This window comes from Nyctibius grandis, chromosome 2 (assembly GCF_013368605.1).
Source record: "Nyctibius grandis isolate bNycGra1 chromosome 2, bNycGra1.pri, whole genome shotgun sequence".
NCBI lineage: Eukaryota > Metazoa > Chordata > Aves > Nyctibiiformes > Nyctibiidae > Nyctibius > Nyctibius grandis.
Window position 1 is genome coordinate 96,430,079 of NC_090659.1, and position 26,199 is coordinate 96,456,277.

Consider the following 26,199-nt stretch of genomic DNA (forward strand, 5'->3'; position numbering starts at 1 on the left):
ACCACACCTGGTCCCATTTGCTGTTCCTTTCCAGAAGGAGCCTGTGAGGTGTGATCACACTGAGCAGCTGTGAAGAATCTGAACAAATGAGCAAACTATCTGCACTGGGTGGGCTGGGGCATCTCAGAAAGCCTCATTCCAAACTTTTTCCTCCCCTGTTCTATTAAGCTGGTGTGTAACACAGGAATTGCTATGATTCACTATAATGCTATTGACAGGTCTCTTGTTTCTCCATCTCCATCAGAGCCCATAAGCCCCCCTGCAATTGTCCTATTCCTCTCTTAGCTCATCTCTGCGTCTCCCAGAAGCATGAAGGGATAAGATGGCATCAGGACTTTCCCTCTGTCCCCTATTCTCTCTCTCCTTCACCTGGGCCAGGTAAATGCCTTGCTGCTGAATGCCCAGCCTAGTGCAGGCCATGACATCCATGAGGGTACATCTGTGTGACCTGTAGTGGGCTGGGGCACCTGGCTCTGTACACCACTGTAGGGGTGCACAACTCTGGAAGTTGTGTGAATGTGGTTAACACAGCCAGCTAAAACAGACCATAATAATAACCACAGCTCAGCACTGCCTTCGCTTGGTTTCCAGTCAGGGAGGGTAGTAGTGCAGTCATGGGGATGGGACAGTGTGAGTTAATGCTTGCCAGCTCTGCGGGACCCATGAGCACTTTAGTGCTCTTACATATCCCAGGGGTGGGCCTGGGAGTGCTTGTCGGACCTTTTCTATGGATGACCTAACAGAAAGGAAGGGATTGTGGAGGATGAGATCTGCAGGTTTCTCTTGTTCGCACCCTGACCTTTGCCAAGCCATTTTGTCTTTCTGTGACCGCTTTCCCTGGAGTGAAATCAAATGGTGCTTATGCAGTTCGGTGAGGCATCTGGTGCTCCTACAATGAAATGGCTAAATTGTGTCAAGGAGTAACCAAGCTACCGTGAGCTGTTTATGGGGTCTGATTTTGGGAATGCCTGCAGCAGAAAAGGAAGAAATAAAGGGCAAAATATTCAGGTGGGTCTGTGCAGACATTAAGGAGGGACAGAGCCCATCACCATGAGAATCAAGCAGGTGTCAGGGCCAGAAATCACAGCTTTACTCAATTCTGTAAATTTATGGTTTCCAACTTTTTTCTTCCTTGTTTTCTGACCCTTGAAAGTTTTTCTAAGGGAAGGCCACACCGCTGTTTAGTGAATTTACATCTGCTAACAAGAGGCTTTCCTGGTCTCCATAGGTCACAGAGACCCCAGGTTGAAAATATCTGCTATAGCTGTAAGTAATAACTCTTAGGTACTTGCTGTTCCAGACCTTAGAGGACAACACAATCTCGGTTTCTTAGCCAAAGTATTACATGGGCCGCCTACTACCGGATCTCTGGCTCCCCGTGCTTAAATTTGTGCTGCGCTTCACTTGTAAATGAAATCAAGCATAGGGAGCCAAAGTCCCTGGTCAATGTTACCTCTGAATCTTCTGTATAGCGCAGAGTATTTATGGCTCCAGATCTAGCCTGTAGATACCTGTCCTCATCCTGTATGTTTTTTATTAAAATAGTCTCTCAGCGAATGTCACATTAACAAACCAAAGATTGAGGGCTCTTTCCACTTTTAAAGGGCAGTCACTGTGTCATGACATTATATCTCATCATCATCTTTATATTAGCAGCCAAAGAGAAAGGCTCTAGACTATTTGATTTTTAAAAAGTAAGTAATAAAACTTCATCTTTTTTCATTTTTGGACTTGATAGAAAAAGCACCGAATACTTTTGTTTACCTTTTTTATTACATAGTATTGGCATTCTTAAAGTCTGGACTGAAAACTCATCATCTTTTTTCATTAAAGTGCTCAATATCAGGCTTTCTGCAATTTATTGTTCCTTATTTTCCATGTATTACGACAAAACACTAAGCCTAGGACATCCGTTGCCATTGCTAAAGAACTGCATCCTTGTCTGATTGGAAAGCCACTCTTCATTGTTCCCTTTTGTACACTCTCCATGAAGCCAACTGGCTTCAGCTGCTGGCAGATAACAAGTGAGAACAAAAAGAGGTGTGAAAAAAAAGTGCCAGGAAAATCTCCAAGCAGGCCTCAGTGTGAACAGATCTAGCTTGTTAGCCACCCCAGGAGAAAACTCTGGAGAAGTTGAGAAGCCCCTTTCTTAGATGCCTGTGCTGTCCTGTGAGACTCACTTGTTCTGCTGGGCAGGGCTGGTGCATTGTGTCCATCTCTGTCTGATAGAGCTGCTGCTTTACTTCTGACTTCTTTTGTCATTTGCCATATTGCAAGGTCTACAGGTCATGTAGCAAAAGTAGCAAAACCAAAAATCTCAGAGCAAAAGTGTGCTAGAAACTTGCTTATGGGAGACAGAGGAAGACAGGTGGGGTGGAGCATATCCAGGCACAGCAAATGCACGTGAGGTGGCTTGAAGGAACATGTCAGACCAAAGGAGTGGAGTGCAAAGTCCTGGGAATTATCCCCTTCTGCTTTGCAACTGTTGCCCAGCAGACCAGAGGTGAGGATAATGGGCTGAGGGAGTGACATTGCAGAAGCACAGGGTGTCTGCAGTCTTATATCCATTTTTCTTCCTTGGAGCTGTACTGACTCATCTACCTTCATTTCCCTGTGAAGCTAATAGCAATTTTGCAATGTCCCTAGGAGATTCCAAACTCCCCCAAAACACTCTTGAAAACTCAGTGATGAAAGTGATTTGTGATTTTGAAGTGAGGCTGCTGCAGGGCAAATGGCTACTGGAGAGGCAGCTGATTTGGCATCAGCAGGATGGGTTGCCAAAACAGCTTGGGAGGTGATGGCTTGTTCTACACAAAGTAAATGATCCTCATAGTAACTCAGCATCAACCCATAAAAGTGTGAACTCTGCTGTGACCAGACCAGATTAGTACTGTATTTCACGGCAGCAGTGTTCAGAGTGAATAAGGCCAAATCAGGTTATAAAACTGCTTCAACTTGTGTTAAAGAGTCTCACATAGTACAAAATTTGAAATCTGGCCTTTAGCATGGTTTGCTGTGGTGGGAACCTAGTAGTGATGCCCTTTAGCTATGGTTGGGTTTAGCACTAACATAAAACCCTGCTGCCAAATCCTGTTGCTGCTATGCTGGTCCACCAGGCTGGAGCATAACTTCCCACTGGCATTGGCGATGGCCAGTCTTTGCCCTAGGAACAGCCAGGGACTAGGTACAAACCCAGGTCAGCAAACAAAGCCACAGCTTCTGCCAGCAACAAGCAGAGGTAAATTGTTAGGGATATGGGGACTCCAGTAGCAAAGCCAAAGGGACAGATTTTAAAGCGACTTTGTTTCCTTGCTCCCAGGGCAATTAGAAAGAGTGGAGCACATAAATGTTGTGGACAAAATAATCTGTCCCTCAGGGTGCTATTTGCCAAAGGAACCAGATGAAGTATGACCTGGCTTTACTAGGCTCATCTGGATGATCCTCAGCCCACCTCCCCTTCTGTGAAGTAAAGTGTTAGGACCATTTTAAAACGAGCCTTTGACTTACTTAGTGTCAGCAGTGCTGCTTGTGGTGAGCAGCTGCCCGTCATCAGCGTACTCCAGAACAGTGACCACCTCACTGCCCAGGCTTCCCACAGCATCTGCCTCCAGAAGGAGTTAGAGGAGGAAGAAAGCAGAGGGGACAATACCTAGTGCCCTGAGGATCCTGGAAACCAAGGACTCAAAAGAGGAGTGGGAGGGAAGGAAGGCTCTTCAGGGCCAGGCTTTCTTACATTTTATTTTCCTTTAATGAGCGCAGGCTTACTTGGATCCTCACATCCACACAAGGGTGTGTGTAGTTGCCAAGCTGCGTTTGTGTGTGCAGCTATCACAGAGCTATGGAGTAATGGGTCCAAAAAGGGATTAGACAAATTCAGAGAGAGTAAGTCTGTGTTGGCTGTTAAATTTGGTGGTCTGGACACAACCCCGGGCCTAGAGAGCCTTTAAGTTGATGGTTACTGGAAGCCAGGAGAAAATGCCAAGCAGAGCCTCAGTCTCTGCATTTCCCATTCTTAAGGATCTTCCCTAAGGATTTTCTACTAGCCCCTGCTAGGATGCTGAGCTAGATGGACCTTTGATCTGACCGTGTTTCTCTCTCTTCATGTTGTTATTCCCATATGAAATTTGGGCACAAATGCGGGAAATGATCTTAGCTGTGCTCCTTCATCCCAGCACCATCCCCAGCATGCCTATCACATGTAGGCTCTGTGCTCCTAGTGTGTGCTGGCTAAAGGCTGGTGGCTACATGCATTAAGGAGGAATTCATAAATCTGTTACTGTTTTCACACTCCTGAGGTTCAAAATGTTGTCTTTGCCAGAAACAATAGCCTTTTCATCTCACTAGATGGGAAGTGGGATCCCGCTGACTCGCTTTCTGCCACGGATGCTCCTGCTCTGTCAATATTTCACTCTTTCTCTATGGCGAGGTCCCATCCCTGCATGGAGTGATATATGAGCCAATGAACAGGCAAGGCGTTTGCATCTGGACTGAGGTTCATGGGCTGCTTCATGGTACGTTGCTGACATTTGTTTTCTTTGTTTGTTGCAGGGTAGGAGCAAACACCCCATCCATGGGCATTTCAAAGACAAGTGGCTAAGCACATGTCACAGTGAAATCCTCTCCTCTCTCTGGGCCAGAAGCACATCAGTAACAGATTTTATCTGTCTCCTGCCTGTCTGGCAGAAGGTAGGGTGGTACATGGCCCACCTTTCTGTGCAAACACAGGCTGCTGAATGTGAAGGCAGGGGCAGCCCATATTCCATGTCCTGGGGCAATTTTGTTCGGAAATGGGTCTCAAAACCAGCCATTTGAGTCATATTTCTAAACCTAAATGATCCCTCAAACTTCCTTCTCCCACACCCCAGAGAAAGTTTCTATTTGTGCTTCTGACCCATTGCAGTGCTCTTCCCCTGCTCCCTCGTCCTTCTGCGTGTCTGTCTCCTGGTCTGCCCAGACCATTTCAAGACATGTCCCCCTATTCCTGCCTCTGGGTGCTTGTTGGCTCTCCTTTCTTCCTTCCACTGGAACTCTCCAAAAATATTAAAGTAACTGAAACAAAGAAAACTTTAACTCTTATGTCATTTGATATCCTATTCACCTGGGGTTTGTGTTGTGTCCTCCAGTTCCAAGGGCTTGGTCACTACCTGTTTTGGGCCAGGACAGTGTTTTCCTCTCTTACATGTATGGTTTCCCAAGCATGGGGAGGCATAGATCTAATTCTGTGTCTACTGCTTAAATCTTCCTCTCCACCTACTTTCAAAAGACATCCTGCTATCTCATTATCATATCATCCAGTGTGCTCACAGACAGCCAACAGGGAAGGGGAAAATAAGGTATAACTGGACACTGTGATATAAGTTGTATTTCTTGAAGGATTTTCTTTGGGCTTTAAGCAAAGAATGGCTGAATTACTTGACACTTCACAATAAATTGAGCTCGCTACCTTTTCCCAGAATTCAGAGCAATGTTGTTTTATCTGCTTTATACTGGGCAAGCAGGCCCCCTGTACGTGCCTTTCTGATCAGCCTGGCTGCAGCGGGGCTTTGATTTCATCCCCAGTTGCATGCAGATTCTTCCTCAAAAAGCGTGTGGCCCTTTTCCCTTTTCACTTCCTCCTCAGTTTCTCTTCTTTCATCTGTTTTGAAGTTCTGATTTGGCAGAGCTCTGCACAAGAGAAAATGTGGAAGTTAGAACAAGAAGGTCTACGGCAACAATGGGGCCAAGAATTATCAAAAGGAAATTAAAAACTGAAATGACAGTGCATCATCATTAGTGCTGGGTACATTTTGATGGCCAGAACAGTGTTACCCAAAGCAATATCTTACTGTTCTAGGTGGGCTTGCCTGTGCTGTAATTGGTTCTGGGTGTAAACAACTCCCTGTGTACTATGTCCTTTTATATAGCATTATGTAAAAGCACCTGATAGTGTCAGCCCCAGTCCTCCAAGCAGTCAATATACCACAGTTTGCTACTTCTGATAAGGATCTACCTGGACTGGAAGAGATATCAAAATCTCATTTATTTTGAGAAAGGAGACGATTTTTAAAAAGCTGGAAGGAGGGTGGGTTCTCTAGATACTAAATAGCTGTACAAATTAATTGAAACAGAAACTCCCCCAAAAAAACTAGTTCATAATGTATAGCACATGGGTAGACAGCTAAACCACATGGAGATCTCCTGCCTCCCTCCCTGTACATGAGGTAGCACTCTGCCCAGGCACGTCATGTTGTAGGATTTGAGCTCAGTGAAGCCTTCTGTAATAGCAGATTTCATTTAAGCATCCAAATTTCACACACAAAGCAAAACAAAACAAGAAAACAGGAAAAATTAGCCTGTAAGTAAAAGGGTGTGAGGGTCCATATTAGTGGCTTCTGATCTGATTTACTCAGTTTTTACCAGGAATTGTTTTTCATGAATGCCAACTCCGCAACCATTCAGCCTCTGCTCCTTTCTGGCTCATGCATCATCACCAGAAATAAAAAATCCTACAACTGGAACTTAACAATTCCACTGCGAGGCATGAATCAGAAAGGAATCCAGCGTTCTCTCCTACAGCTCCATTAGCTCTGCAGTGCTAATAAAAATTATTTGTTGCTAGCAGGTTTTTTGAGCAGAAAAGAGCTTTGCAAGACTTCTCAGAAAGGGATCTGCTCTAGGCATTTAAGACTTCATTGGCACACTTATTTTGCTGTTTGTTATTGTGCTTTACAGTAGTTGTTGATGGTGTAAAATATGTGAAGGTGTTATACGTAGAGCACAGCAAGCGGCATTTCGTGACTCTATGTTTAATGGATATTTCTGTCTGTTCTCGGGAGAGCATGTGTTGGTAATGCACAATGCAAGTCAAAAAGATTCTATGGTGCTCAACTCTTAAAGTACATTACATGAGCATTTTTTGTGCTTTATATAACATGTGAATGTCTTGATCTCACAGAATCACAGAATGTTAGGGATTGGAAGGGACCTCGAAAGATCATCTAGTCCAATCCCCCTGCCGGAGCAGGATTCCCTAGACCATATCACACAGGAACGCATCCAGGCGGGTTTTGAATGTCTCCAGAGAAGGAGACTCCACAACCTCTCTGGGCAGCCTGTTCCAGTGTTCGGTCACCCTCACCGTAAAGAAGTTTTTCCTCATATTTATGTGGAACCTCCTGTGTTCCAGCTTGCACCCATTGCCCCTTGTCCTGTCAAGGGATGTCACTGAGAAGAGCCTGGCTCCATCCTCATGACACTTGCCCTTTACATATTTATAAACATTAATGAGGTCACCCCTCAGTCTCCTCTTCTCTAAGCTAAAGAGACCCAGCTCCCTCAGCCTCTCCTCATAAGGGAGATGTTCCACTCCCTTAATCATCTTCGTGGCTCTGCGCTGGACTCTCTCTAGCAGTTCCCTGTCCTTCTTGAACTGAGGGGCCCAGAACTGGACACAATATTCCAGATGCGTCCTCACCAGGGCAGAGTAGAGGGGGAGGAGAACCTCTCTCGACCTACTGACCACACCCCTTCTAATACACCCCAGGATGCCATTGGCCTTCTTGGCCACAAGGGCACACTGCTGGCCCATGGTCATCCTGTTGTCCACTAGGACCCACAGGTCCCTTTCCCCTACGCTGGTCTCCAACAGGTCTGCCCCCAACTTGTACTGGTATATGGGGTTGTTCTTGCCCAGATGCAGGACTCTACACTTGCCCTTGTTATATTTCATTAAATTTCTCCCCGCCCAACTCTCCAGCCTGTCCAGGTCCCTCTGAATGGCTGCGCAGCCTTCCGTTGTGTCAGCCACTCCTCCCAGTTTTGTGTCATCAGCAAACTTGCTGACAGTGCACTCTATTCCCTCATCCAAGTCATTAATGAATATATTGAATAGTACTGGTCCCAGTACCGACCCTTGAGGGACTCTGCTAGACACAGGCCTCCAACTGGACTCTGTCCCATTGATCACCACTCTCTGGCTTCTTTCCTTCAGTCAGGTCACAATCCACCTCACTACCCGATCATCCAGACCACACTTCCTCAGTTTAGCTGTGAGGATGCTGTGGGAGACCGTGTCAAACGCTTTACTGAAATCGAGATAGACCACATCCACAGCTTTACCATCATCTATCCACCGGGTTACGTCCTCATAAAAGGCTATCAAGTTGGTTGAGCATGACTTCCCGTTGGTGAAGCCATGCTGAGTGCCCCTAATGATCCCCCTATCCTTGATGTGCCTAGAGACAGCACCAAGGACAAGTTGTTCCATCACCTTTCCAGGGATGGAGGTGAGGCTGACCGGTCTATAGTTCCCCGGGTCCTCCTTCTTGCCCTTTTTGAAGACTGGAGTGACATTCGCTTTCCTCCAGTCCTCAGGCACCTCTCCCGTTGCCCACGACTTAGCAAAGATGATGGAGAGTGGCCTAGCAATGACTTCCGCCAGCTCCCTCAGCACCCGCGGGTGCATCCCATCAGGGCCCATGGATTTATGGACGTCCAGATTGCTTAATTGGTCCCTGACCCAGCCCTCATCTACCAAGACAGATTCCTCCTCTATCCTGACTTCTGGGGCCTCAGGGGTCCGGGGCTCCTCAGGACAGCCTCCAGCAGTATAGACAGAGGCAAAGAAGGCATTCAGTAACTCTGCCTTCTTTTTATCCTCTGTCTCCAGGACCCCCACCTCATTCATCAGTGGGCCTACATTGCCTCTAAGTGTTGGCTTTACCTGCAATGTATTTGAAGAAGCCCTTTCTGTTGTCCTTGACCTCTCTTGCAAACTGGGCATTGTTTTTCCTGCAGATAAAACTAGAAACATCCTGGGTTGCATGATATGAAGTGATGCCCAAAGTGACTGGGAGGTAAGATAGCCAGCTGAGAACCTCAGTTTTACACAGGGAGTAGAGCTTCAATCCACTGTGTCACTACTATGACAACTGCAGAGCAGATTTCAGATGACTGAGGCGAAAGTCCCATTAACACCAACAGAAATTTTGCCTGAGTATGGAATGCAGAGTAAGACTCTTTATTTGTTCACAAGGGGAGGAAGTAATGCCACAGTAAGAAAGCTGTTCTTGTAAGTTATTTATTGCCGAGTTTGGGGTTGATTAGGACTTGTGCCAGGTACTAAATCCCTGCAGGTCATGGAAATTTTATTTTTAAGCGTTGCTCTTTTGGATGCCCCAAAAATTGCTTTAGCTGTGAATTATTCTGAAAGACCATGACCACTAAAAATGTGCGAACCATAAATCAGAGCCAACATGTCCCTGCTGGAGAACCTGAGTACAAAATAGGAAGTCTGAAACAGGACTGCTAGGAAATACGTTCCTTTTTCTTCCACAGGTACAGGTAAGTGTAAATACTGAGCCTAAGTTTTCAAAGGGACTGCCTGAAGTATTCCACAAAATCTATAGGTACCTGTAAAAAAATCATGTTTATGTGCCCAAGCAACTTCTCTACATCCTCTATATATTTCGCTTTCTTCTCTCCTGTATTCTGTGATCTCATTTCATAGCGTGTTCACAGAAAGCCTGCTTCCAGCTTATCTGTCCCACAACTAGTGCTGTTGTAATGCAACCCATCTTGCAGAGTTCCTTCTGAGATGCACTAGAGAGGACAAGATTGAGATACTCATGGACTCTAGATCCTCCGCAACTCAACTTTCTTCAGGTAAAAGTCTGAATAGAAAGAGAAGGAGAGACTGCCAGCAAAGAAGTCCAAATATGGAAGGCAGTGGAAGTTATACCCTTTCCAAGTTATTACTTCGCTCAGTACACCCTGTTGCTCTGAGAGGCCTTGAGCCCATGGAAATCTGTCCAGGCAGGGAAGCACGCTACTGCCGAGAGGTCTGGATCTGTCTGCCAACAATTGACTCTTGTGTGAGTAAAGCATTTGCTAGGATTTTTACAAGGTGAGGATTAGGAGAATCTTGCTCCTCCATTTAAGCACCTGGATTTTAGGTGGTGGATGGAAATATTAAGTAATGTGAAAATAATTCTGTTCACATGATGTGTCTGTGGGTGGCAGTGTTCACACCTCCACTTACAGCTTCCCTTGATCTCTCTCTTAGACATGCTGGATTGTTCCCCTGAAACACCTGCCTTTTTCCACTGACTCAGATGTTGAACCAACTGATCCTACAGACACCCGCCAAATGAAATCTCCAAAGTAGCCTGTTATAGATAATACCAAAACATCCCTTGTTTTATGTCTGCTCTAGCCAGAAGTGATGGGAAAGAAAATACTCAGATTTGTTTGCTCCGTTTGGCACTTCTTTTTCTCTACCTAAAAGCTACTGAGCTGAGGTGGATACTCCTGAGAAGACTGTGACTTTCTGCCTGTGAAGCTGTGTTGACTGTGTCTCCAAACAAGCGGTACGTAGGATTTTTCTCATCAATAGCCCCAGCCAGCACAGGTCCAGAGTGGATCCCAACTCTCATCAGTCAGTATGAATCAAAAAGGAAATGTGATACATCATATCAGCTTCTCATTGTCACTACCTAGAATATTTAGCAGTCCTTCTTGAACAAGCATGCCACGCGCAACCTTGAACAGGCCGTTCTCCACCTCCCATTCTAGGGACTAAATAACAGCTTACTCTTCCACAGAAACCTGTGTTCTTGCTTGCAGAAGCAAGGTCATAGCCTTGGGCTGATGACAGGGAGTACATTGTTTATAAGGAGAAGAGGATGATGATGTGTAGCTGTTTAGCCACTTTCCTATCATCATCTAACTTGTGACTCTCACACTGGTGATAGCAACTAGCAGAAGAGAAGAAGGGGTTACAGCTCCATTGTACCCATGGCAAACATCACTTTGGACATCTCTCCACTGGGCTGTTCTCATTACCCAGTACCCTAAATTCGTCATTCTGTGTATATACAATTAATGTTACACTTTGGTAGCTCACCAATAAAGAGTTGTAAAATTCCATATTTTCAATGAACAATTTAACACATGCCCTTGTATAAGCAACTCTTACAAGCAAGGACCAAGAGCAAAATAAATCATTACATCAATTATTTTGTGTCTGTGCACAAGTTACTGAATGACTTTCTGGTTCACCAATAAAGATAACGTTTGTTTCTGAGTAGTCGTTTCTTTAAATTGTCAGTGAAAGGTCTACTGGGCTATTGTTAAATGCATGTTTTGGTACACTGCTGGATTCTGGACTGCAAAGTTCTTCCTGCTGCGAAATTAAAGCCCCACAGCCTGAATTCAGCATAGCATCTAACAAGAATATTAACCTGAAGTTCAAGTATGTTAACCTTCACTGGAACTTGAGGTCTTGCTTAAATATCTACCGATATATAACATCTATTTCAAAGCAAGAATTCAGTCATCCCTACCTGAATGGGCTCCTCAGTCATGGGGTTCATGACCTCTTGGGATGCGAATCCCATACCAAATGCACATGGCTAGTGATGGGGACTGTGATGCCTCCAACCACCAAGTGTTCATCTCTTATTGTTTCACCCTGACAGCAGGAAATTCTACAGTCATAAAATGCCCAGTACCTGCAACCCACTGAAGTCAATGGAAAAGCTTCCATAGATGTGAAATGGACTCAAATAATGGCCCAGTCTTACGAGTTGCTAAATGCTTCCATTTCCATTGAAGGCATGGATGTTGACCCATTGAAAGGATAAATAGTGACCCTTATCATGGATAAGCAAATAATTTTTTAATATTTTTAAATATTGCCCAGTGACAAATTTTTACTTTTTTTTTTTTTTACCTGGATGAGTGAAAGGGAAATTGAAAATATCTCTAAATTCTTATCTCAAAGCATTGAAAAGAGTGAGAGAGTGTCACTTCACAATAACTGATAGTGGAAGTTCTGCAGAAACTCTGTCCACCCCAAATTTTCAGCCAGTTTCACTTCCTATGATCACCACAGTTTCTGTTTGGTTAGACAGAAGAAAGCTCATCATAAAAACAAACAAAACCAACCAAACATGCAAACCACCAAAAAAAAATCCCCCACCAAAGAAAACAGTAATAGAAACACTTACTTTATAAATTCTGTGGACATTGCCTAACAAACAAACTTGGAATACATGAATTCAGTATGTTCACCGTTAGGATGGGCTCACAGGCAGAGCAGATATTTGTGAATGTCACGACATCACGGAAGAGTGCCGTGCAGGAATCAAATTCTCCTGAGGAAGAAGTAGGCTCTTAGATGCGCATTTCTTCAAAAAGGCTTCTGTTCTTATTTGACTAAGTCAGTAATAGACTCTGACAACAGATTTCTGTAACTTGCCAAAATCCTATTAATTGGTTTAACAGCTGAAGAAGAACCCCCTGTAAGCATAGGAAAGATCTCCATCTTTCTCTGTTTGGTAGCTTATTACACTGACGTGTGGTGTGGACACCTCACTCACAAGTTCTTTTGACTTCTAAGCCTGAGTATGCTAATATCCTCGACGATGTTGGGCAGAATTTGAGTCCTTTCCGTTTTACATCTGTTTGCAAAGTCATTCATTCAGACAGGATTTTTCTGAAGTTCAAGTGCCCAGAGACACAGAGCAGACCCCATGCTAAACAGCAGGACGGGACGAAAGGAAATTTATATCCCATGTTGGAGAGGTGTGCTGTGGAGTCGTGGACTGGCAAGTTGGAGACCTGCTTACAAGATACGTCAGCTCCTTTCCCACTCAGTGATTTTTCCTGCCTATGGAAAGCAATGAGCTGGGGTGGGGTGGGGAGCCAAGGGAGATGGTGCTTTGTGGAGTTGGGAGGACTGAGGATATAGATCTGCACCCAGGAATTTAGGAGCACTATTGTGCCTCCCAGTTTAGCCTCAATCACAGAATCTCTCTTAATCCCTATTTTCAGTGAAGAATTAAAGGTGTAAATTTGTAGAAGTAATGCCAAATTCATGGTCACCATTTTATGCAGTCAAGTGTTGAAGCTCAGAGTTCTACAAATAAACACATGCAAAGTGGGCAGCAAATTATGTGTACTAAGTAAAGACACCTCTGACTGGAGTAGCTAAAAAGCTTTTGCTTATTAAGTGTTGGATGGGACTTTGGTGAGTTGGTATATTCCAGATGGAAAACAAAGCAGTACACATGCCACAAATGACCTCCTTTTCTGCTGTGAACTGCTACTGCTTCTACTTCTTCATAACAGGGTTCTCTTTTGAAAAGCTTCATGTCGGTGTTACTCGTGCCATATCAGTGGCATGTATTTACGATGCAAACCTCATAGTTGGAGTTCCCAGGCAATCCCTGTTCTTCATGTGCAGCCATCTGTTCCCCATCATCATAGCTGTAAGGGTCCCTGATGATGCTTGTATGCTTTGGGTGTTGTAATTCATCACGTAGAGAAAAAGGATACCTTGGGACTGCTCTGGTAAATACACTGTTACAAAGGGAGCTGCAAAGTTTAAGAGCAGATATACTAGAAAAACCATAAGCAGAGGAAAAGAAAGGAACCTGCAGTACCTGCATCCACCTTTTTCCCTTCCTTAAGCTGATGCCTTAAGCTGATGTGTTTCAGCAGCATGGCATACAGCAAGTTCTCTGTATATTCTGCCTCCAAATTCTTGGAAAAGGTACTGAGCTCTTCCTTTTTCCTCTCCAGCTGGTTTGAAAGCTCTGTCTCTGCCAGGTGCCACTGGTTCATCAGGATAAGGTTCCTTGTCACATCATGAGGTGCAATGTCAAGGAGTTGCATCTTCAGCTCCTCTAGTTACACCAAGCTGCAGAGCTTGGTGGAGCACAAGTACATCATGCATTGCATGGACTTCATCCAGATCATCCACCCTTTGAATAAAAGCATGGGCCAATGATACTACCAATGCACACGTTTTTCTCCTTTACACCTTCCCAACCCATGGATTAGTCTGTGATAGAAAAAAAACAATGCTTAATATTTTTTAGACACACCTAGAAGTACTTGTCCCAACATAATGAGACACTTGGGAAGAAAACTGCAATAATAGGCTAGTATAAACAACTGAGTAAAGCCTCCTGCACAGACTGAGGCTTCTTCTCATCACACTCCCCCACAGAGAGAGCTATACCTCATTCATTGGCAACACTATGCTTTCTCCTTGTTTTTTTTCTCTCCTATGAATTTGGCTTTCCATCTGACCATGGAATGGGAAAAGACCATAACTAACCATGTAGGATGATCTCTGTACACCCAAAAGGCTTGCTAGGAAACATATCCCACCCTTGCTGCAACCCGTCATCTCCAGTCCCTGCCCTATGACACAGCAAATGCGGGACTTTTTTCATGGAGCAGACCCAAAGGTTTTCCAGACATTTTAACAAACAACTGTCATCTTCATGGAGAGATGGACAAGGTGTTTCAAAAGAAACTGTTAGGAACAAGGATGGAGCTAACATCATTGTAATGATGCATTCATGAAAACGTTTTTGAATGTGTTCATTAGTTTGAATGTGTTCATGTGTCATGGTTTAAAGCTGGGCTGGCTATTAAACTGGTAGCAGACACTCTCTATTAACCCCTTCCTGCTCCCCAGAAGGGGAAGGAAAAGAGAAAAGGGAGAGAGAAAAGGATTGGAAAGTTAAAACAGTTTTAATAAACTGTAACAATGAAAAAGAGTATAATAATAATAATAATAATAATAATAATAATAATAATGATGGAAATAATAAAATATATACAAAACCCAAGATCGCACTCCCTGATAATGGTCACCACTGGCACTGAAGGGCAGGCTCAAGGAAGTCCCAGACTGGACTCAGTGACAGATGGGAACTGGATTCAGGAACACACAGACTGGGACTGAGGGCAGCAGAAAAATAGGCAGAGTCCTCTTCGGACGCTGGCCATAGCAGAAGAGAGTGAGACCCTCGTGATCCCCCCGCTTTACACTGAGAATCACGTGTATGGGATGGAATACCTTCGTTGGTCAATTTTGGGTCACCTGTCCTGTCTGCTGCTGCCTGGAGGTACAACCCTTCTATGGATCTTCACTTGTAATTAGTGAAGAATTTAGCAGTGACCTTGGTTTCTCTACGAATAAGTACAAGCAAGCGCCTTTCTGCATAACACCCCTACCGGTGCCTCAGTGATAACTACAAACTTCCAGCGTTATCAGTTGTAGATGCAGAGACTGTCTGCAAAACATGCAGTTAGTTTCAAAAAATGCAGTTACTTAGAAGAGACTTGGCTGAAAGGAAAAATCACTGAAAGGAAAATAGGTCTGTTTTAGGCCAAACCACGACAATTGGCAACCCATCTTTGTTCCCACTGAAGTCATCACTAAAGCTCTCACTGGAAGCAGCTATGACAGTGCAAAGAGAATCTGATCATACCAGAAAATGACGTTTAGGATCTTGGGTGCTTGGAAACAGAGGGTACTAACAAGAAAAATATCTCCAGAGGAGCTGTATTCTGTATCACATTTCTTTTTCTATAAAGCATATATTCACAAAAACTTAAGTTGCTCATTTTTTTTTGTTAGTTTTGGGTTTGTTTGTTTCTTTCTTTCTATATCTTCTCCCCTCCCTGCTTTCATTCCACAAAGAGAAAAGTAAAAAGATACCTCTGAGCTTCAGCATGGGCTGGTTTCTCCATGATTTAAATGAATTTTCTCCCTTTTGCTTTGAGAACAAAGGTTGATGATGCATTTATTAGTGCTGAAAATGGGGAAAGTAACTGGTAGATGGATGATGGCAAAATATTTATCTAAACAGGTCCCTGGGCTCCATATTCCTGATACTAACTTCTGAATATTCACATCTGCTTGCTTGAGGCACAGCTGAAGGAAGGAAGGAAAGTTATGAATAAAGATTAAAAAAGCCGTCTTTCAAAAGAAATGTAAGATAATGCCACAGTGTGTGTCTGCAGATGTGTGTGGATGGGGAAGACATGGAAAGACTGATATCATGGTGAGAGAGGAAAAGAAAAGAAAAAAAAAAACCCACACTGGATGATGTGCAACCCTGTTTCTCGTCTCCACTTTGGGAGAAGGCCCTGCTGCTACTATTATCTTGAGGAAAGATCTCAGGGGACCAATGTTTATATCAGCACTGTTGATGACAGATTAAGGCACTTAATGTAGGGACATCATTGCATTTAATGTAAGGACACTGTCACTCTAAGTTCCCCTTGGAGTCAAGGGTTAAAGACAGGCACTCTTAAGAGCCTGATGTGTGCTCTGAACCTCTGAAGAGGGTATTCTAGAGATCTCTGTCTCCCCACTGACTATAGAGGGGTCCTCAGTTGACCAAATTCTTAACTTCTGTGCTTCAATTTCTGACAGACTTGTGGCTCCACAGATGCCAGACTTCTGATTCAGTGTCAGCCCCTTCCCTTGGGAGACACTAATGATGAAGACCACAAAGCCCCGGCCTCCCAGTCCTGAAGTATTTCTCATTTTGGGAATGCTGACTGAGCTAGTTTTAATTTCCCAGGTATATTAACTCAAGCATCAAGTCAACAATGTGGTGTTCCTTGATTTCCAATATTAAGGAAGAAAGAATCTGCAAAAAAAAAAATCAATCTATCTGCATCAACTTCACAGTAGACTGGAGCAATTTGTGCCAGGTAAGGAGCCAGCCCATAGACTTATGTCTCTGAAATAAAAGTTTAGTTCTGTGTTCAAACCAAATATACTGCCTTACTGCTTTGTCAAACACAGCGTGGGAAGGAAATGCACAGCAGAATCTTCTGTCTTCAGCCCAAAGCTTCTCTGGATAAATAGGATCAAAAATAAGTTACAAGTTCTCTGTAAAAGAACATAACAAGACAAAATAGAGACACTAAGACCAAGGAGAAGATTTTGAGAGGAATAAGCAGTTTTGAAACAAAAAAAAAAAGTCTTGCTGAAAGTGTTGAATGCCTTTCTGCTCTTTGTATCTTCAGAAACCTTCTTTATCTATAATAAACTTGTCCCAGAGCATCAGTCAATTAATAAAAATTTATTTTTGTTTTCCATAAAACAAAATACCTTGACAAAACTGATTTGTAGAAACTTGTCAAATTTTTCCATGGGGTAATTTTCATGGGAAAATAGAAAATAGTTTTGTTTTTAGATTTTCAAGGACAGCTGAACTATTTCAGTGAACCTTCATTTTACTTTGCCTGCAGAAATGTTTTTGTTACACCTTTTATCAAAAGATTGAATTGAAAAAGTGGCTAGCTATTTTATTCTGGTAAGAAAAGAAACATAAGCTAATGCACTAGTTTGAAATATTTCTATGAAACGGGCTGAAAGAGATTTTTTTCAGTTATTGTGACAATGTGCACATACATTGTCTTATTCTTAGTGAGTGCAACCTTACCAAAGTAAAAGCAACAGGTTCATACTGGTGCGCCAAGGGAGAGCCATAAAGCATCACAAGGAAGATGAATTCTGTCTGCCTGAACCCACATACTCTCACATGCAAATTAGCAATAACCAAATTAATTTTAATTTCCCAAAGTAAACATAAAAGCAAAACATCAGAAAACCTTAGTTATCATGTTGATACTGCTCTTCAATGCCAAATTTCTGTCCACAACATGGTTTTATGGACACTGTAGTAAGTCCAGAAAACAAGTTCTGTGAAAATGCTGCCAGAAAAAGAACCTGCACATAATAATGCAAACATGGTTTTTGTTGCTATACAAAACTTCTTTGTATAGTGCTGGAGGCTACCTCAGTGATTTGTGAGATGATGCTTTCTTCATTACCAATATTCTCCCAGAAAAGCAATAGTTGCAGTTCATGTAGCTTGGTAGAAATGGCAGTAACTTGACTGCCTCAGCCCATTGAAATTCTGTGGCTCACCAAAGTGCAGTTATTTGCTAATGCTAGTGGATGAGTTCAAAAAGAAGCCAAAGACAGTTCCAAAAAAACCCCACTGAACTGTAGCACATGTGGGAATGTATATGAATACGTATTGTATATGAATTCTATCATGTTCTAGATCCTTGATCCTTAAAACTGAGATCCTGTCTTTAGCCAGTGCACATATATATGTATATATATGTGTGCATATGTATAAACACTAGTGGTGGTAGTAGAGAGCCATCAGCAGTTCATATCTGCTGCTAAGTTATCATCCTGGTAAAGAATGAACTGTTTCTTCCTCTTCATCATCCTTCCAAACATCAGTGTCCCATCTGACACCATCTATCAAAGATGTGTTGCATTTTTTTCACTTCAGACACTTCTCTGGAAAGCTAACTGAAAACAATTCTTGTCTCCTCCTCTGGCTGTATAAGCAACCACTGCAATTATATAACTGCTGAAAAACCAACCTCCCTTCAGGACAAAATGTACACAAAATAATTGAAAGAAACAAAAGGGCATCCAGAATACGTATTTTTCTTAAGCAGCTAACCCAACACACCCCACCATACAAATAAAAGTTAAGCAAAAGCTCTACTACAATCAGAAGCAAATAAACTCACTGCACATCATGGTCTGGCTGCATTTAGACAAGAAAACCTCTCCCACCAAATCCAAACTCTGCAATCCTTGCATAAATCAATGACATCATCTTTGGTGACTCACTGCCTACGATATTTATATTCAGCAGGCTGCCTCCCTCATGGGAAAGTGTCTGTACCGCTGAGACCCATAGCTCATTCTGATCCTTGTATAGGAGGTAAAGAGGACGTTCTCTCACCTTGCCTTAATTTCACGCACTTTGCATGATATCCCACTAGGATTTCTTTTCTCAATTTCACGACAATGTTGTACAGTTCTTTTTCTCCTGAGAAGGTTCATCTTGTGCTGTCTAGGGAACAGCATAGAGAAGAACATATGTGAGTGTGCTCATGTTCCTGTGTATGACATGAATCATCTTGGTAGACTGTTTTAACATGATACACTCAGATAACACGAGGGCTGAAAGATAAGCACTTACTAAACATGAGATGGCAGTGGTGCATGCAATATTCATTTTGCTTCAGTCTGTGAAAGAGTGATGATGCATTCTTTCATTACATGCTCATAAACTCTTTCTCAAATACTCTCTTGCACATTTTTGTTATGTTTTCTCATTATCTGAGCTGGTCACCCCAGACTCCCTTTATAGTCAATAAGAAGACTTCTGCAGTGCAATTCATCTCATCTGAAGATAGACATCTAAAATATGACAGCTGAATCACACTTGAGAAGTACCCTTCAGTCATTTATACCTGTATAAAATACAGCCACTTGGCTTGGTTTAGCTCACAGACAATTGCTCTGTGTGACAGGCAAGATAAAGGACAATCCAACTCATCCATCTCCATCCCTCTCTAAACTTCAAGGATGTAGTGTGTGTTATCTATCTCTAAGATATTTCTGGTAGATGAAAAAAACCTCCAAACTGGCAGAGAAAATTGTAAGCAATTTTCCTAATTTCTGTAAGTCATTGAATGCACCTCATTATCTTCATGAAAGGCTCCATTTTCTGAATTTGTGTCCATTCTTGTTTTCCTCTCCGGGCTGTTAAACTTCTGCAGCACAAGGAATACTACACGCTTCTCTCTCCCTTTGCACTCGTCCTCTTCTTGATTTAAAATTTCCATTTTCACTTCACTGTTGAAGAACTCTCTGCCAGCAGACTCTAGGTTACCTGATAAAAACAGTCACAGCTTTGTATTGTGCCCTAATGGTTTAAGCAAATTATTCTACATCAAATCCTGCCATTTTTTTATATTTATTGATGAAACATATTTTCTCTTCTCCCTCTGGCTCAACCTGCATTTTTGCTGTTACCTAGCTCATCAACAGGACTATTGGGTATAAAATATGCCATATAAGGAAAAATTATAACCAATTTAATAATGTTTTATATTCCTGCAACTTTGTAAATCTCCAAGAATTTTAGTCAAGGCATAATGATTCCAGATTTACACCAGAAGAACCAAATTCAACATCTGTCTCAGAATTTCATCCAGAGTAAAAATGTTTCAAACTGTGAAGCTTCTGTGTGCGTGTGCTGGTGGGGGGTAGAAAGTGCAAGAAAATGGATGTCTTTCTGAAATGGAAACACCAGGCAATTTTACAATTATATTACTAAAAGCTGTGAAAGCAAGTTGTGTCTCCCACACCCAACACAAAATTATAAACCCAAAAATATGATGTTCATCTGACCCTTTAAATGCTATCTCAATTATTTTCTGTCTGTGGTATTCATAGAGTATCACTGCATACAGGCACCAGCTGCATAACCACAGCTATTTGCATATGATCAAGTTAAAGCCATAGGACTAAGAGTAGCAACCATTAATTTCTGTTGATTCCCACTGCCCGCAACAATGCGATGCTCAGAATAATACATACACACATAAAGAAATTAGATCTTGATCTTCAAATGAACAAACAGTGCTGTCTCTTCAGAAGTGGATAGGTCTTAAACATCAACCAAGATCTCAGATCCAGGCACTTTTAAGCACAGATAATGCAAATCATGTGTTGAATCCGATGCAAGAGCATTTCTAGACACACACAGGTATGGCTCACAAGTAGCTTAGACTTTGCTCATACAGCCTCTTCTAGCTTCGATTGCCCTGGTAAAGGGAATATTATTCCCAGCCTGCCCAAGTGTGTCAACAGCCTACCTATGGGTCGTATCTGCCACCTGTGCTGCTCATCTAACTGCTACCCATCTATTTCCTCCAAAGCCTGGCACTTAGAAACACACTGCCATTTCAGATGAAAAAAATAGGGAGGATTAGGAGGGGCCTGGAGTTGAAAACCTGACATATTTCATATTATGGATCCCTGCATGTGACTACACTTCCTCAGAAGGTGTCCTCTATTCACAGGTTTCCTCGAAGCAAGGCTGTCAGGGCATGCCTGGCCAGGTGCAGTACACATGAGGTAGTACTCATGTCTTACCTGGCATGACATGACAAAGGCCCCTCCTGGCAAAATAGCAGTGAAGAAGCATTGCTCTATTTGTCTTCCTTTCCACATGAAAAGATGGTGCATTCATGGGAGAGCAGAGCTTCGTAGCATTTCCAAAGACGTATAGACACTAAAAATACCTTGGACAAAGCAGCTGCTGGTGAAATCAGCATATTACCTGTTTGACCTAAAAGATATGTCTTGAGCAGAGATCAGGAAAATAACCTAACCTATGGGAATGAGGCTTCCCCTTTCGTCTGCTTTAGGAAGTTTTGTATTGATATTTTGAGATATTGCTAATGAAAATCAAGGCTAGTTTGGGGCAAGCTGCACAGAAGTGCTGCCTGTCTCTCATGAGCTTCAGTTGTCCACGGGAAGAAACAGAGAGGGCTGTTGATCTTATGCAAGTGTGAATTCAGAGAACAAGGCACTGCCTCTTCACGCAGAGATGCTATGCTCTCCATTAGCCTGAGCAGTGGTGTCCATTTCCCCATCACTTTGGAGGGTCAGCCTCCAGGATGAGCTTGAAGGCACCTGAACAGAATGAGTGAACAGAGCCTGTGGAGTTATTCATTTCCAGAAGGCAGATATATATACCTGGTCAGCTGAACAACTGCACACTCTATTTGGTCCATTGGCTAGACCTCAATTGTCTTTCATGGGAGCTTAGACATCTGACTTATATGTGGACACCAACATACAGACACCTGAACTTAAGCTTCTATAGTGTCTACAGTCTGGATCTGAATGGGGACTACATGTCACTGCTTAGTTTTTCCTAGGCATGCTGATGCCCAGTGAAGCCTATCTACAAGAAGACTGGTTAGATCTACCCATCTGACAGTGTCACTTTGGCATCAGAGGGAAAGGCCTGGGACATAGTCCAATGCAAAGGTGGTGGGCAGAAGTAAACTATATATACATTCCCTTTGCATGTCCTTTCAACAAACCCAGGTGAAAGACCCTGTCATCTGCAGGATAAACTCTCACGGGGCTTACCCTGGGATGGGAGATGATTCCTTCTTGCACTCAGAGAGAGGCTACAGGCAGATCTGCCACAATCTGGCATCTTGGCATGACAGCAAGTTCTGCCAGGAGGCACTGGGACAGATGTCAGTGCTCTCTACGCCATAGAGAAGTAGTAAACTGTCTTCACTTAGCGTGCCACAGGCTTTTCAAATCAGCAACATCATCATACACAGCATAGGTCATGAAGATGTTTCTGATTCCTGCCTGGGTTATGAAAAATACAGAGGATAATGACTTCAGGTAACATACAGGGAAAAATCATCCAGTCTAGTTCCCTCTGAAAATTATCCTGCCAGTGACAGAGCAGAACACAGGAGAACCAGAAAGCAGGGCCCAGCAGTCTCTAAACTTCTTGCTTTTATAAAAGCAGTTCCCAAGCAGCAATCCCCATAAAGAGGTCTTTGGAGTGGTGGGCTGAGGGGAACACAGGGGGCAGGCAGGGGTTCCTCTGTGCTTTCACCAGAAGGTATGGTTCCTGAAACAGAAATGCAAGTGGAAAAAAAAGCCATGTGAGAAAAGAAAATGTAGTCCTTTAGCCTTCTCTCTTTAGGGAGCCTTCTCTCTTTATGTCTGTTTATCCTATGCATTTTCAACTCAGTGCAGAGCTCTCTCCTCCTCCCCTGTTGATAAGGAAGATCCATAGATGCTCATAGACAGAAGGCCACAAACAATCATTCCTCAGAACATGCCTGTAGCCTGCATCCCCCTGCAACTTCTGCACTTGAGCAACTTCTAGAGGGCCCAGAGAAGACCCTGGTCCTGGTGTGTCAGATGCGTCAAAAATCTGCATAAGAAAGAGTCTTTGGTGCAGCGGGGACAGACAAAGGCTGAGAAGGAAAGAAAGATGGCATGAGTTTAGAGGAGTGGTTAACACCAAGGTCTCAAAAGTAGGTTTTGGATACCCAGTTTGAAATACTTCAGAGGACCTGATCACCAAGTATTTTAAGCTGAATACCTAAAATCACTAGAAGTTTTGGAAAACCTTGACCTATACCACTGTGTTATGATAAAAATATTTCCCTCTACACAGGGAACACTCAGGATCGAATGCTCATCTCTTAGTGGCCTTCCCTACATTAAATGTCACTCTTATCTGCCTAATGAAACTCCTGATAGAGACAGGTCCTGTCATGATTGCTTTCTAGATCTGAGATACTAATGGCATAAAGCAGCCAGTAGTAAATTCAAATGTCTTCCCAGTGCAGCTACTGAGATTGATCTAATTTGCAATCCTTTTCTGATGGCCCTGTAAGCATCATCAATGCAGTATAAAAACTACAGAGGAAAGAACAGAGGTATATTCAAGCTACCCACAGTGTGCATAAGTATATGACTCTTTTCCACTTATGATCAAGAGCACTGGATTCGAGCAGCTCTGAGTAGCAGGCAGGCTGAACAGCACATTGCTCTAAGATATCACAGATGTTGCAAAGAAAAGATTTGCAATTCATTTCGCTTACCTTTGCATTGCTAAAAGTCATGCATGTACTCAGAGCTAACTGCCTAGAGTCCTTTTATAGACTGTGAGAGAAAGGCATTTCCAGGAGATGGTTCATCCTACCCATCTTACCCCCAAGATGAATAGCCTGTATGAATAGCTGTCAGCCTCCTGTGACTGCACAGGGAGCCGAGGCATGGCTTATACTAGAGGCATAAGTCTCTGGCTGGTAAGAGTCATCCCAGCCAGAGTTATACAGGTTGAATATGAGCCCATGTACCCTGTCAAGAAGAGTTCACATGTATGCATTTCTTTATATCTAGAAGAAAATGCTTGTATCACTCAGTCTTCTTCCTCTGCATACTCTTGTATTTTGGCTACGTCTATCATTACGTTTTTTTCTTCCTGTTCTCGTGACATTAATGCAGTAAGGCACCACCAGAGAAATACAGTTATCCTGGGGGAAGAAGAACGAATAAAACACACTGTGTACAAAATCCATTTCAGAGGCTGAGAGCAGAAAATCAGAGCACAGGCAGAACAGCCTGAGTGTTTCTGGCGTGCTCGCAGGCACAACACAAGTAAACATCTTGAAAGACAAAACTACTATCGGTTCAGCATAGAAAGCAAGCTGCCAGATCCAGACAAAAATGAGTGTGAGGCCCAACCTAAGCATGTGTGCGCATGTTGAAGAGAGCCAGAAAATCTCTTCAAATGTCACCATCCACTCCAGTTTGGTATATCAGCCCCAGAGGCCAAGAACTTGACTCTCGGATCTTTTTTGTGCAAACTGTGACATCTCAGACTCACATCAAGAGCTTTCTATACGTTTTGGCTCAATATCTGCTCCCAGTTATATTGGTGGAAGGAACTTCAGATTCACACCAACCTAACAGAGTTTATTTTGCCATCTGTCTGTGTTTAGTCTTCATATTAATAATTAAGGCAAGCAATGCAGATTGGGATGGAAATTCTTTCCTGAGTAACAGAGCTGTGTGCTGTGCAAACCACCTAGCAGCTGCTGAAACTGTTGTTTCAAAAATTACTAGTGAGAAAGCTCATGACTCATTTTTCCATAAGTATCGGCATTTCTAGGGTGCCCATTGCCATGGGCCTGTTATTTAACTTTTCTGCATGCCTGAAAAGTAATGGGCTCTATTAATAACATGCTGTGAATTTTGTGAGGGTGATTTGAGCTATAAATGTACTTTCTGTGGTATGTTAACGAAATCATCCTTCCTGTCGATGAAACAGGGCTGCAGAGAGGCAAGTTGCATGAGTTTTCCCTAAATGAGTTTTTCCCAGCCCATGCTACAGTGCAGGGTTATTTGCAAAGAAAGAGGCCCCTTCACTGGCTCAGGAAACCCTTCCAGTCAGCAGCCACTTCCCTCAAAAGGATCATCTGCAGTTAGTGTGGCCTTAGCTCAAGGCTTTCCTCCACCCAAGAGAGGGGTGGTGGGTCACCACCAAGCCAAGTGGGACTCTGTCAGCCATTTGCCACTTTCTAATGCAGGTTGTCCAAACAAACGAGTCTATTTTATGATACACAACAAGTGAAATCCCAGACGGTAAAGGTGAACCTGGCAATAGGTAAAGTCATTATTAATTACATGGGCAAATGCATCTGTCACCACCAATGTGGGATGTCTTTGCCTCTTCTGAGTTTTTTTTTGATTTACACTGAGCACAAGCCGCTCAACTTCTATGGGGATATGACTCAGCACTGAATTTTGGCACAGGCTGCCAGAACTAATTATAATGGTGAAGTGCAGAGCTGTGGGGGCCCCAGTTCTATTGATAATCCTCCTCACCACATCACAATCAGATTTTAACTCCCTTTGGCCCCATTACAGAAGTCCCCATCCAAGACCAGTACTTCTCTTCTGGAGGATAAAATACTTCCTTGAGTTTTTTCTTGGATCTCTTTACCAAAGTTCTCTATAATAAGAGATTTCAGACAGGAATTGATAAATCCATACTAAAGGGAGGGAAAACATTACCATATTATACATCATGGGATAAAAGGGGAAAAACAGAGCTCTTGAAATGCTAGTTAAAATGTAATGGCAAGCCTCTAAGGAAACAACAATGCCCTCATTTTTGTGTACATTTGTTTTTTTAATAGCTCTGCTCATTTCGATCCCCGGTCCTAAATTCTTCACATCAGTAATTCAAGTTTCCATAAAGAAAACATAGTAAATTTTGAAGCCAGAGTGTAATTAAAGACAGTTACAAGAAAATCATCTCTGGGTAATTTGAATCCTTTTAGAACCGATATGGTTAAACTATTGACAGAATAAAGAGGGGAAATTAATGGATTTCATATCAGACTTGAGTGAAAGGCAACTGTTTTGTTTGGGAAAATCATACAGCAATTGGCATTTAAATCTGACTTACAAATCTTGCTGTTGAATTTTTTTTAAGTGTTCTCTCACCGCATATTTTCATCTTAAACAGTGATACTGAAAGAAGCTTACTATGGTCTGGCTGTCTGCTCGCAGCTTCTGCAAGGCAGGTGCTCTTGGCTCTTTGCAGCAACCAAGTTGCTCCTGCTTGTTGCTGTTCTGGCACACCAACTGTGAGTTTCTTTTCTTCTTCTTTTCTTTTTTTATAGTACGTCAGTTTTGAATGTCTAGAGGCCATGGTACACAGGACTGAGAGATCCACAGAGAAATATAAACCCCAGCATTTGTCTTTCTACATATCCTTTTCCAGGAGAGAAGGGCATACTGCTCTCAAGAAAACAAAGAGAAAAGTATTTTTGTTGGGCTGAGTCTGAACTAAGTGTTTCAAGGTGAAAGCCTGAAGTGGCTCAGGAGATCATAGAATCACAGAATCACAGAATGGTTTCAGTTGGAAGGAACCTTAAAGATCATCTAGTTCCAACCCCCCTGCCACAGGCAGGGACACCTTTCCACTAGACCAGGTTTCTCAAAGCCTCATCCAA

At 42.9% G+C, this 26,199-nt stretch overlaps 1 pseudogene; it reads right to left on the bottom strand.

The window, feature by feature from the left end:
• Positions 1–5,549: 5,549 nt before the first annotated feature.
• On the bottom strand, positions 5,550–25,895 carry LOC137660452 (guanylate cyclase soluble subunit beta-2-like; annotated as a pseudogene).
• Positions 25,896–26,199: the final 304 nt, after the last annotated feature.